Source organism: Mustela lutreola, chromosome 5 (genome assembly GCF_030435805.1).
Source record: "Mustela lutreola isolate mMusLut2 chromosome 5, mMusLut2.pri, whole genome shotgun sequence".
NCBI lineage: Eukaryota > Metazoa > Chordata > Mammalia > Carnivora > Mustelidae > Mustela > Mustela lutreola.
Genome location: NC_081294.1, coordinates 136,685,552 through 136,698,796, shown reverse-complemented (window position 1 = coordinate 136,698,796; position 13,245 = coordinate 136,685,552). Strand labels below are relative to the sequence as shown.

Below are 13,245 nucleotides of genomic sequence, written 5' to 3'. Positions count from 1 at the left end.
AAGTAAAGTGAGTTTATAGTTTCCTGATTGTTTTCTTTTCTACACATATTTAGGAAGTCTCATTTGAATATGGGCTTTAACTAGTGAGTATAGTCCAGAGAAGAGGGTTGTTATTAGGAAGACAGAATAATAGCCAGTTACTGTAAATAGCTAAATGGATATAGTTATAATAATTATTTATTTTTTTAGAAGATTTTATTTCTTTATTCCACAGAGAGACAGAGAGATAGAAAGAGCACAAGCAGGGGGAGGGGTGGGGGAGAAGCAGACTCCCTTACTGAACAGGTTGCCCAATGCAGGGCTTGATCTCAGGACCCCGGGATCATGAGCTGAGTCAAAGCCAGATGCTTCACGGACTGAGACACCTAGGTGCCCCTCAGACTGATTTTAGACACTTGGTTACTTCCCGGGGTGGGGGCACCATTCCTGGAAATACAGCACTACCAAGTCAATGTGTGGATTGGACAGAGGAAGCTCCTCTTCCATCTCCCCGCTCAAAAATCCATTTAATATACTGTCCTCAGATAGAGGATGTATCAGATATTAAACTGATAAGAACAGATACTACACTTGATCTTAGCCAAAAGGCCAAGAAGCGATACATAGTTATAATAATAATTTTTTTACTATGGTGAGTGCTGTGAAGTGTGTAAACCTGGCAATTCACAGACCTGCACCCCTGGGGCTAATAATACATTATACGTTAATAAAAAAATCAAAAATTATATTAAAAAATAATAATTTTTTTAAAAGATTTTATTTCTTTCTTTATTTGACAGAGATCAAAGCAGGCAGAGAGGCAGGCAGAGAGAGAGGAAGGGAAGTAGGCTCCCTGCTGAGCAGAAAGCCTGATGCCAATGCAGGGCTTGATCCCAGGACCTTGGGGTCATGACCTGAGCTGAAGGCAAAGGCTTTAACCCACTGAGCCACCCAGGCACAGCTCTAATAATAATTTAAAAAAAAAAACCACAAAAAACCTGCACAAAATGCCTTGAACAGTGTTAATGACTTTATATTTTTATTTAATATATTTATTTAATTTATAATTAAATAATTATATTAAAGTAATTTAATTTAAATTAATTATAAATCATAATATATTAAATTATAACTAAATTAAAAATAAGTTTATTTAATAAAATATATTTAATATATTTTATTTAGTATAATTTTTATTTAATATACAGGGACACAATCCCTAAAAGGTCATATTCTTAGTCCCATTTTATTGGTAAGGAAGCCGAGTCTTCATGCAGCAAAATTACTTTCCTAAAAGGATATACTTTCAAATGGCAGAGCAAGAACTCAGGCCTAGTTTTCTTTTACTGCAAAGCCCTTGCTCTATGCTGTATAGCTTCTCAAAAATATCCTAAGGTACATCTTATCAAGACCCTGACCACTTTTTTCCACCTATATAATACATTTAAATTGAAGGGGATTCAGTAGAATTTTATCAAACCTCCAACATTAGCCAACTTGACCATAGGCTATAAGGAAAATCTGTGATTTAACTTTAAAACATAAATGCCAGATGGCAATACACATCTGTTCCTAGCCTAAACTGTAATTGAGACTTTCTTAGAAAAAAGGGGAAAAAATCTCCAGAGGAGGACCATTCACGGAGCCTCCCCCTCAGAAGCCATTGACTCCATGGTTGTACTAGCAAAACTATACACCAGGGTTGTGTCTAGAAAATTCTGACAGAGGGCAGTGACAGCATCCACCCCAAAACACCTTTCCACCCTCTATCCTCCATGCTAAGTCTCTTTCTTCCTTAGGACCAGATATAAAACATGTGGGGCCCAGGGCAAAGGGGAAATTTCAAGAGAGACAGCAGACCGCTGAAACAGCACAGAGCCTTCAAGCCCGGATCTCAGGGAGACCACAGAGGTCGTGCTCCCATGAGGCCAGCTCTGTTTCTCCTTAACATGCATTCCTACAAACATGCACAAAGCCTGTTGGGATTGGATGACTTTTATTCCTTTTCAACACTGTCTTCCATGTGTCCTTTGTGTTTTTGAATGGGGTGGCATCCTTGGGGAGCATGGGCCTCCTGAGAGAGAGGCTGGGCCCTGCCATCCCACGTGGCTCAGTCTCCCTCCAGGGCCAAGGCCAAGAGCTCATTCTGGCACCACAAGCAACATTTAACACATTATTCAGAAGTCGAGGATCTGATGTAACTCTCTGAACTCAGAGTTTCAAACTGAGACCTTGAAGATAACATGGTGTTTCTTAAGGGTCCCACATCACTTTAAACATAGCTAGCCCACAAGCATGCTTCTCGTTGGCTTGTTTTCTCAAAAGGAAACACATCTGTAACAAAAGGTGTCCATATAGTGTGTCCATTCATTCTCTTCCTTTCCTAAATCAAAAAAAAAAAAAAAAAAAAAAAAAGCGCCACAGCACACACTTCAACTGTTTAGTCTTCTTTTTGTGTTTCAAAGGTTCCCCATTAGCTGAGCGGCACCATCATTTGCACCTTCTGTGCAAGGGTGAGAAACGCATTATTATCCAAGCCAAGGCTAAGGGTATTCTAGCAAGAAAGACACCCACTCGACAGAGAAAGGTTATGCAGAAAACCTCCTGCCAGAAAACTCACTATTTCCTTCTCTTTCTCTCTCTCTCTCTCTCATTTGAAATTCATGAAGATGAAGTACAGCTTTTGTTTCCCATCAATGAGATGAGCCTTAATACACTCTTGCCAAAAGCAAGCTAACACAGAGTAATTGTTTTTCATCTAAATTGCATGTCCAACCTGCTTAGTCTTCAAAGAACATAGATGCTACAGCTTTGATACCAACTGCAGAATGACAAAGGAGAGGGTACAAGGCACATAGGCATGATGAGAATTTTTAATCACCCCCTATCTATCAGCAAGCCCTGGAACTCTGGGGCAGTGAGAGGGGAGAAAAAAGAGAAGATTATTCATAAGGTAGATAAGGTTCCATAGTTCATTCGAAACCAACTCCTTTTTTTTTTTTTTTTTTAAGGGGGAAAAAGTGATTTAGAAGGAATTAAGATTCCCCAAGGTGTTTTTAATCTCTTTTCTCTCCAGGGCCATGTGCCTCATGTAGCACTTAAAAGGGTTTCAAAAATGAAAGTAAATGCCTAGAACACAGGAAAGAGATATCCATCTACACAAAGCATCTGCCTTTGTTTAAGAAAAAAAGTAGTTTCAGCTTTATGAACTTCACATCCAGACATTTTATAATTCGGATGCGTTAGTTCTTACAGGCTTTTTCTCTGTGTACACTAAAGCCAACACATAGAGATAAAAAATCATCAATACCTAATGTCTTTTTAGATATCAAACCTCCTTTATGTCAACGAGTGAGGTCATTTAATTGCGCGTAACTGGAGAGAGTATGCAAGGAGTTCTATGTGATGTGAATAAAAACCGCCCAAAGAGACAGAACACTCCAATAGGCTACCTGTTTACTACTTTCAGCAGGTAGAGATGCTGTCAAAAAGCTGGGTGGATTTTGTCATTGATCCCTGTGCTCCACTGAGTCACCAGGTACTGAGACAAAAGATTTGATTCTGTTTATTTTGTTTGTTCCAGTTAATTCAATTCTCCTTGCCTGGTTTAAACTTCTGTTTTTCTAATTACCTTGCTAAGCTCTACCAGGTCCGGAGTGCTGCTAGACCTTGCCTGCACACAGAGAACGTGGGTGCAAATGAACTTGCATCTTCAGCTGTCTGTAACTACAGCTACTGTCCAATAGCATGTCAACATGACAAGTTTTTGACCCTGGACAGCCAGTAATAGAAAGTATCTCCCAGCATACTGGCAAACAGGAGATAGGGTACTAGCAAGTGCATGATGAGGCTGAGGAAGGCAGAGCTGGAGAAAGGATGAGGTTAGAGATGTGGGCATGAGTGTCAGCTCCATGGCTAAACATGCTACCAACATCACCAAAACCCTCTGTGGTCAGGGGTCACTGGCAAACTCAGAGCTTTGGCCAATCTCGGAAATGATACCTCCCATACTAAAAGCCCATACTTTCAATTTCGGTGCTTTCCTTTCTTACTGGAGAATCCATTTCAGTTTTGGGATAGAAACAACTCTTACACCCCACGATTATTAAGACGTTATTAAACACTAGAAGGTGTCGGCACTCTGCAAGGGCTTTGAAAACAATGTCGGTTTACAATGTTTACACTGCAGATCTGGGTTTGTCTAGAGACAAAGTGAAGACAGGGAGAGATGTTAGATACAGACATTTACTAGAGACCCATCTCCTGGCCTGTTCTAAAACAGGTAGAAAGGCTCTAAGAAATTCCTGTGTAACTGTCTTTCGTGATTTAGAAACTGGACACGACACCTATCAAGATCCGGGTATTTCTCAAATACCCAACCCATTTATGTATTACCCAGCAAGTTGAGACTCTTGGTTGTGGTTTTCAAAAAACAAAACAACAACAACAAAAAAAAAACCTTAAGAAAATAAAGGCATTTGGGGCACCTCGATGGCTCAGTTGGTTAAGCATCTGACCCTTGATTTGGCTTAGGTCATGATCTTGGGGTTTCAAGCCCTCAGAGGGGCTCCGCACTTGCCTTGGCATCTGCTTAGGATTCTCTCCCTCTCCCTTTGCCCCTCCCCCTGCTCATGGGCACGTTCTCTCTCACATAAATAAAAATCTTAAGAAGAAAGAAAGGAAGGAAGGAAGGAAGAAAGAAAGAAAGAAAGCCAGCCAGCCTCGATCCAGACACTGATATCACCAGATCTTGGTTTCTCTGTCTTAATTTCTTGGCTTTGTTTCCTCAAATGCTTCCTGCATTCTTAGGCAGGCCTTTAGTACATGTAGCAGATATGCTACCCCTAAGCATAAACGGAGGCTAGGCAGGAAAAGAACATCTATCAACTTCAGATCATGATCTCAAAATTAGAGTTTGTTCTTATACCTTTAAGTTAAATTAGAAGAGTCAAGCCAGTTAGTACTGTGTAGTAATAAGAGCACCAAACTGAAATTTTCTTTTTTTTTTTTTTAAGATTTTATTTATTTATTTGACAGACAGAGATCACTAGTAGGCAGAGAGGCAGGCAGAGGGAGAGGAGGAAGTAGACTCCCTGCTGAGCAGAGAGCGTGATGCAGGGCTCCATTCCAGGACCCTGAGATCATGACCTGAGCCAAAGGCAGAGGTTTTAACCCACTGAGCCACACAGGTGCCCCTTCTTTTTTTTTTAATTAGGATTTTATTTATTTACTTGAGAGAGAGAGAGCATGAGAGGGGAAATGGTCAGAGGAAGAAGCAGACTCCCTGCTGAACAGGGAGCCCAATGTGGGAATCAATCCCTGGACTCCAGGATCATGACCTGAGCTGAAGGCAGTTGTTCAACCAACTGAGCCACCCGGGTGCCCCCAAACTGAAAATTTCTGAAGAAGGCAATATTACTATGGCAGTTCTTTAAGGACAGAATCTCTATTTGGTCTTTGCTAAAATAAACTATTTCATTTTACACCAAACTCTCTTTGGCCAAATTCAACAGTGTCTTTAAAGAACATGATCATGAAAGCCCTATATTTTGCCCCAGTTTACAGGAAGACAAATCCTATGTACTAGAGGTAAGTACAATGCAAAGAAAAATGGGGAAGACAAGGATTCTAGCTCTGACCCCAGCAGTTTGAAAAGCCCTTTAAACCCTCGGTTTTGTGAGCCATGAAATAAGAGTGCTGAATGAAGTAATTCTAAGTTTTGTTTCGGGTTCTGGAATGTTATGAATCCATGTAGTGCTGACCTTGCTGTTATAATGCTGCAGGTTTGGGGATTTTTTTGCTTTCTTGATATTATTTTTCCCTTAACAAGGGAAACCAAGGGTTCAGAACCCAAAAAAACACTGACCACAAAGTAGGTCAGAAACATCATGCAAGAGATGGATCATTCAGAAGTTTCACAGGAAATAAGTAGCTAAGCCAGTGGCCCATTCTCCTGAACACTTAGCTGTTCCATGGGAAAATAAGCAAGCACAGAAGGCAGAGAAGCCAGCCTCAATGCAAGCTGAGCACCCACGTATTGATCTTCTGTCTGCCTGGGTCACAGGGTTGCTGGTATACATGAAGTAGGGAAAGGACTGAAAATTACATTAATTCAAATGGCTAAATCAATATTTAACAATGCAGTTAGTGGTAGTTGACCTTAAATGCACCTTTAATAAAACAAAGGTGATTCGGGCCAGCATCCAGCATATGCCATTCAGAAATATGAATTAAAGCAGAACAGATACGTTAAAGAGCTCGACTAACACAGACACCTTTGCCGATCAGGCTGACGGCAAGAAGGTCGAAGCTGCTCTCTCAACAAAGGCAAGTTGAATTTTATTCATGGGATGCTGTGTCTTCATTTATCACCTCCCTCCCTTGTCTCAAGGCTTGGACAGCCTTGATCTCAGCATATTTAAAAGTAGGAAAAGGATTTCTACAGCTGTTTCCCCAGGAAATTGTAAATCTGTAGCGATAGCTTTGTAACCTTGAGCACACTCTTCAGGAGCAAACACAGACGTTACTGTTGTGAGTCCAGGAAGCCTGTCTTACTGTAACCTGATTTGCATATATTTGCATAGAAACATATCAGTTTGGATTCCTCTTCTGTTAAGGGTGACTGAAGTAAGTTTGCTTATGTTAAAAAGGCTGCAGAAAAGGCAAAAAAAAAAAAAAAAAAAAAGAAGGAACAGATCAAGGCGATCTCTTCAAGATGTCAGAGGACAATCTCAGATGTTTATTAGCTATCAGGCTCACAGATGTGAGACTTCTTCAAAAGGCCTTGCTGTCTCGGAACTACTTTAAGCTATAGAGTGTTCTAGTTATCACTACTAAGGACTTGGTGGAAACTCTAAGGAAAAGGTCAATCTAAGAATCTATTTCAATATACCTTAAGGCAGCAGGAGGCTCTAGGGAATTCCCCTCAGGAGCAGAGGAAAGTTTCCATGATTTTGTGACCCAAAGATGCCTGGGCCAGGGATGCCATTTCTGTCATACTCCAGTTTGGTTGCAAGGGCAAATGTGTAATAATTAGAAATTTCTCGTGAGACATTTCCCTTTGATTTGTTGTTTGGTGATGACTACAGTTCCTCTGTAGCCTGACTTCTCTCAGGTTTGTCTGCTGGTTACCATGGCAACGTGGCTCTACGCATCCTAGGAGCTAAATCAGCATTCTGCCTCATGTAAGCTTCCGGCAGTAGAACTTCACTAGGAATCCAGCAATAAGTTTCGGGGCTGAATGTAAAACCAAATGCTGAAAATATGATGGTACACTTGAAAGGGTGGAGGAGATGACGGTACACTTGAAAGGGTGGAGGAACATTCTCCACAGAATGAGATCACAGTTTCTTTGTCATCAAGGACAGAAAACAAATATGGCATCTCTCATTGGCTTAGTCACAGGCCCTCTGGCTGGGCTGGGAGGGGAGGGCAGGGTGCTGGCAATAAATGTTAGTGAACCCAGCTAATGCTGAGACACAAACAGAAGTTGTTTGTGACCCTAAGAAAGGCAAGCAACAGCTTAGCTTCTGGGAATTCCCTCTGCCCAGGGCATCCCACATACAAATCACTAGGCATATCCACCTTTTCACAGAGCTTCTATGTCCAAAGAGTGACTGAATTTTAAAATATTGTAGGAAATTCATAATGATAAGTACATAAATTTATACTGATAAATGCCTACATCAAAAAATAAGAAAGATCTCAAATAAATAACCTAACCATCTCAAGGAACTAGGAAAAAGAAGAATTTCTAAAAAGCCCAGAGTTAGAAGAAGGGAGGAAATAACAAAGATTAGAGTAGAACTAACTGAAATAGACACCAAAAAGACAATAGAGAAGATCAATGAAACTAAGAGCTGTGGGTTTGTTTGTTTGTTTTTTTTTAAAGATAACACAATATTGACAAATCGTTAGCTAGACTCTGCAAAAAAAAAAAAAAAAAAAAAGGAGAGAGGACACAAATAAGTAAAATCAGAAATGAAAGAGGAGACATTACAACTGATAGAGCAGAAATATAAAGGATCATAAGAGATTATTCTAAGTAGTTCTACTCCAAAAAATTGGACAACCTAGAAAAAATGGATGAATTCCTATAAACAGCCTGCCAAGACTGAATCATGAAGAAATAGGGAAGCTGAACAGACCAATTACTAGTAAAGAGACTAAATTAATCAAGAACCTCCCAACACACCAATGCTCAGGACCAGGTGGCTTCACTGGTGAATTCTACCAAATATTTAAAGATTCGATACCAATCCTTCTCAAACTTTTCCACAAAATAGAAGAGAAGGGAATATTTCCAAACTCAGTTGATGAGACCAGCTTTTTCCTCAATACCAAAATCAGACAAAGACCTCATAAGAAAATATAGGCCAATATGCCTGATGAGCATAGATGCAAGTCTTCCACAAAATATTAACAAACCAAATTCAACAGTATAATCAAAGGATCATACACGATGATCAAGTGGGATTTACGCCAGGCATACAGGGATTATTCAACATCTACAAAGCAATCAGTGCAACATGCTACATTAACCACATGAAGGAAAAAAATTATGATCATCTCAATAGATGCAGAAAAACATTTGGCAGAATGTTAAAATCGGCTATATTTTTTAAAAAGGTCTAGATGAAAATTAAAGAGTGTTAAAAATGATCAAGATTAACTTACTTTGTAATTTTCCTTATAGATTTGTTTATAATTAGACAAATTAGAACTCAAAAAAATTGATTACTATATTTCATAATTCCCAGCAGTGATGCCTAAAATAGTTATAAATTCACATTGATAGACCGGGCTAAACATTCAGGCAAAGAAGTCACAGAGATAACAGGGTCATGTAAATTACCCATGCAAATTATGAACTGCATGTAAATGATATTTATTTTTTTCCTTTTTCAAAACTATGCCAATAACCTGAAAATATCTATCAAAGGCCTTATAAGGAAGTTCTTGGTCTCTAGGAGGCTGAGGAGAAATAGATTATCGCAAGCTAAACAATTTCATTGAAAAACAACTCAAAATTCAGTCCTTATCATTTTTAAAAATTTATTTTATTTTTTTAGTGTTCCAAGACTCATTGCTTATGCACCACACACCCAGTGCTCCATGCAATCCGTGCCCTCCTTAATACCCACCACCAGGCTAACCCATCCCCTTACCCGCTCCCTTCCAAAACCTTTAGCTTGTTTCTCAGAGTCCATAGTCTGTCATGGTTCATTGCCCCCTCCAATTTCCCCCAACTCACTTCTCCTTTCCTTCTCCTAATGTCCTCCGAGTTAATCCTTATGCTCCACATAAGGAAACCATATGATAACTGACTTTCTCGACTTAACTTATTTCACTCAGTATAATCTCCTCCAGTCCTATCCATGTTGATATAAAAGTTGGGAATTCATCCTTTCTGATGCAAACACAGCATTTCTTAAAAAAATATCTGATTTATTTATTTGAGAGAGAGAAGGCACGAGCAGTAGGGAGGGGTAGAGGGAGAGGGAAAAGCGGACTCCTCGCTGAGCAAGGAGCCTGACGCATGATTCAATCCCAGGACCCTGGGATCATGACCTGAGCCAAAGGCAGATGCTTAACAAACTGAGCCATGCAGGTGCCCCACAAACACACCATTTTTCAAGAACAAGATCTAACATTTGCCAAACTAATATCTGGATCTGAGATTCTGGTTAATCAAACACAAAACATGTGCACTGGTTAAAAAAAAAATCATTAATGTGTAGTACAGAGAACAGACATTCTCACTTCTAACCCATAAACACAGTCAGTCTCCTTCAAAGCATGGAATTTCATTTCAGGATGCAACAAAATTTTAGTAGTGTCAAGGGGCCTTCTGCTTCCACTGAAGATGTGGAACGACTGTTGGCCAACTTTTTCTGTAAAAGGCTAGATGGTAAATAATTTTTGCTTTACAGGCCATATGGTCTCTGTCACCACTACTCGATTTTTAGTCACAGGAAAGATGTAAACACAATGAACATGGCTGTGTTTCAGTGAAACGGTATTAATGGAAACAGGTGATGGGCAGGCTTTGGCTCACAGATCAAAGTTTGCCAACACTGAATATACAAAGTCACAAGTGAAAGGTATCCTCACCCCAACAATAAGAGCAAGCTGAAAGATACTCAGAGAACACTTTTAGAGCCCATGAGAGAGCCAAAGTCCTTGGGTAAACTAACGAACGAAAAGCCAGAGTGACAAGCTCCTCTAAGGGGAGACAAGAATCACTCACTATTTCACCTCTGCCAAAGCAGCAAGAAGAGGAGGAAACTGCCATGGAGGGGAATAAGAAAAAAAAAGCTACAAATCTAACAAAATCCTAAAAGCCAAATAGGGCTGGTATAACAAGTTAGGGTCCCTGGGAGCTCAAGACACACAGAGTCTACACTTACTCATTGACTTTTTCATAGGCCAAAACCAAGTTGGCCTAAGAAAAAAGTGGAAGAATGGAGAGAGATCTGCTCTGTGGCACAGACGTTACGGAGCTTCCCTGGGTCTGATGCTGGAGCAGGTGAACAGGAGAAACCTTCCAGCACTGGGAATCCCGTGTGAGTCCAAGACAGCAGCAGTCTCCCACTGAGGAGGGAAAGGAATGCTGAGAGATACCCAGCACTGAGGCAAAGGCACATGTGCCATGTTGAAGTCTCAGGGCAGGATATTTGAAGGAAACCATCTGAGACCCCAGCCCTCATGCTGAGGAGGAAGCAGCATTGAACCACGGGGGGACCTTGAGGCCTGAGGCACACTCATCATAACTAATGCAACAACAAAGCCCAAACTCAACTCCCTATGGACTAGATTGTCCCAAACTACCACTTTCATGGCCTGAGAGAAGAAGATGTATTTCTTCCAGAAAATAAGCATTATTTACTTCAGTCTCCCTCTTCTTATACACTCAAAAAACCAAGAAGAAAAACAACAAGAAAATATGACCCATCATCAAGAAATAAAATAATCAATAAGACCAGATGCAGCGATGGCAAAGATGTTTGAATTATGAGTCTTGGACTTTAACACAATTGTCGTTATACCAGAAAATAATGTAACTTATTTCTGCCACATCTGAAAAACAATCCAGTCCTATTTAAAAGAAAAATATAATAGAACAGTATATAATCTTAACACATTACCCATAATCACTACAAAGAATAGATAAGATGCTACTGAATGAGGAAGCCATGCTAGAAACATTAAGCTTTTTAGGGAGAAGCTTAATTAAGTGGATAATGAAATACACCATTAAGACGAGGGCAATCTTGATAACAAAAAGGGTACTAAAAATCACTGCATAATTATTGAAATAATTACTGGCCAAAAGAGGCTTGATTACATCAATGGCTCTATAAAATATTGCTATCAAAAATTATTCTCAAACATAAAATTTCTTTCTAAAAAAACTACATCTATGTATATTAAGTCACCGAGTACATATCCATTTTGTTCAACCTCTTGGCCATATGCACTTGCAATGCCACGTAACTTTTTTTCTAAAGAGTGTATATGCTACGGTGAGTTTGTTAGTATTAATTTTTCACAAAATTACCTTCAAATCTTTGTTAAATTTGCATAGCTGGCTAATCAATTAAAACTTGTTGACACATTCAAGTGACTCTTCAATACAGATGATAATATTTTTAAATTAAAACTATATTCTCTCAAAAGAGGCTGATACCTGATAAGCTCAGAGAAGACTGTTAAATGGAAGATGGTCTGAACACTAAATTTTTTCTTACTGAAATACCTTCCATCGGTATTTTCACAGGTACTATCTTTTTACCTCCATACAATGTATACATTATCTCTTTCCTGTTTCTGATTTTTTCTTTCTGTTCTGACTCTTCTAAATGCAGCAAAACCTTTAGCATCTCTCCATTTCGGTCCAGTCATTACATAAACTTATCTTACCAAAAACATAGCTCCATCAAAAGATGCATCCAAAAAATTGAGATATTGCCAATTGCTTTAACAAAACTGCAAAATTAAAATTTGAACCCACTGCATTTGTTTTTTGTTTTTGTTTTTTTTTTTAAAGATTTATTTATTTGACAGAGAGAAAACACAAGTAGACAGAGAGGCAGCCAGAGAGAGAGAGAGAGGGAAGCAGGCTCCCTGCCGAGCAGAAAGCCCGATGCGGGACTCGATCCCAGGACCCCGAGATCATGACCTGAACCGAAGGCAGCGGCTTAATCCACTGAGCCACCCAGGTGCCCCGAACCCACTGCATTTGATTAAATAGTTTGGTTATGCTCTTGTTTTGTAAGGATAACTTTCAGTGTCTTCTTGCTTGGTAAGTGTTGTTTCCAGTTATTGAAATTGGCTAAAAACTGAAGTTTTGATGTTAAAGTTTGTGGAATTGTTTGCTAGAAGATTTTAGCGGATTTTGAATAATATGCAAAAAGATATTGGGTGTTTACTTATAAAAATGTTTAGTGTTAGTGTGAGACACTTAGGCCAGCTTAAAAGTCTATGTGAAGGCTCAAACATTTCCACAGTCTGATTAATCATGGGCAGTAGAGAGAGAAGGAGCTTTATTGGGCTTTGTGTACATCAGCTTTGCTACAAAACTTTTGTCATTCTCTTATCTTTGTGTGATAACGACAGCTTTCTTTAAAGTTCATTATTTTCATGTTGACCTTTGTTAGTGCATCTTACAGCATCACTGCCAACAAGGTCATTTGTGTCACTTTCAACAAAATGAAGCCACAGCAACTTCACTTTAATTCCATAAGTTGAAAGAACAAAAATTGAATTACTATTGGAATTACTGATTTCTGTTGGCAGCATCTGAGGACACTTACAAAATATTGGCGTAGATCACTGTTTGCACAGTTCTTCTTCTAATAGAGCCAAAGCTGTAAGAACTATGACTTCATTTTTGTATGTGCACAGGAAAACTTGAAGTTGAAAAGGAGCATAATTAATTTAGAGGAAGACTCATTTGATCTAAAGAAATGTCCTAAGTCACAGGGTAAATATACCTTCTACAGGGGGGACATGTTAAATTGTTGCCTTTGGGCAAAGTCTTTAAAACTACTAACTCTCCGAGTAGTTGCTGATGATCCTTTAGCAAATCAGTGTCTTCTGGTTTTGTTGTGGCTTTTTAATAGACTTTATTTTTGAGAGTTGTTTTAGGTTTGCAGAAAAGTTGAACAGAAGGTACGGAGATACCCCATATGCCCCTTATACCCACAAATGCACAGCCTCCCCGTTATCAACATCCCCTACCAGAGTGCTGCAACTGCTAAAATC

The 13,245-nt window shown here is 39.3% G+C and overlaps 1 non-coding gene across 1 annotated transcript; it reads right to left on the bottom strand.

Annotated features, from left to right (window-relative positions):
* Positions 1-410: 410 nt before the first annotated feature.
* On the bottom strand, positions 411-600 carry LOC131832738 (U2 spliceosomal RNA). Its single transcript, XR_009354151.1, has one exon. It is a non-coding gene; the product is annotated as a U2 spliceosomal RNA (small nuclear RNA).
* Positions 601-13,245: the final 12,645 nt, after the last annotated feature.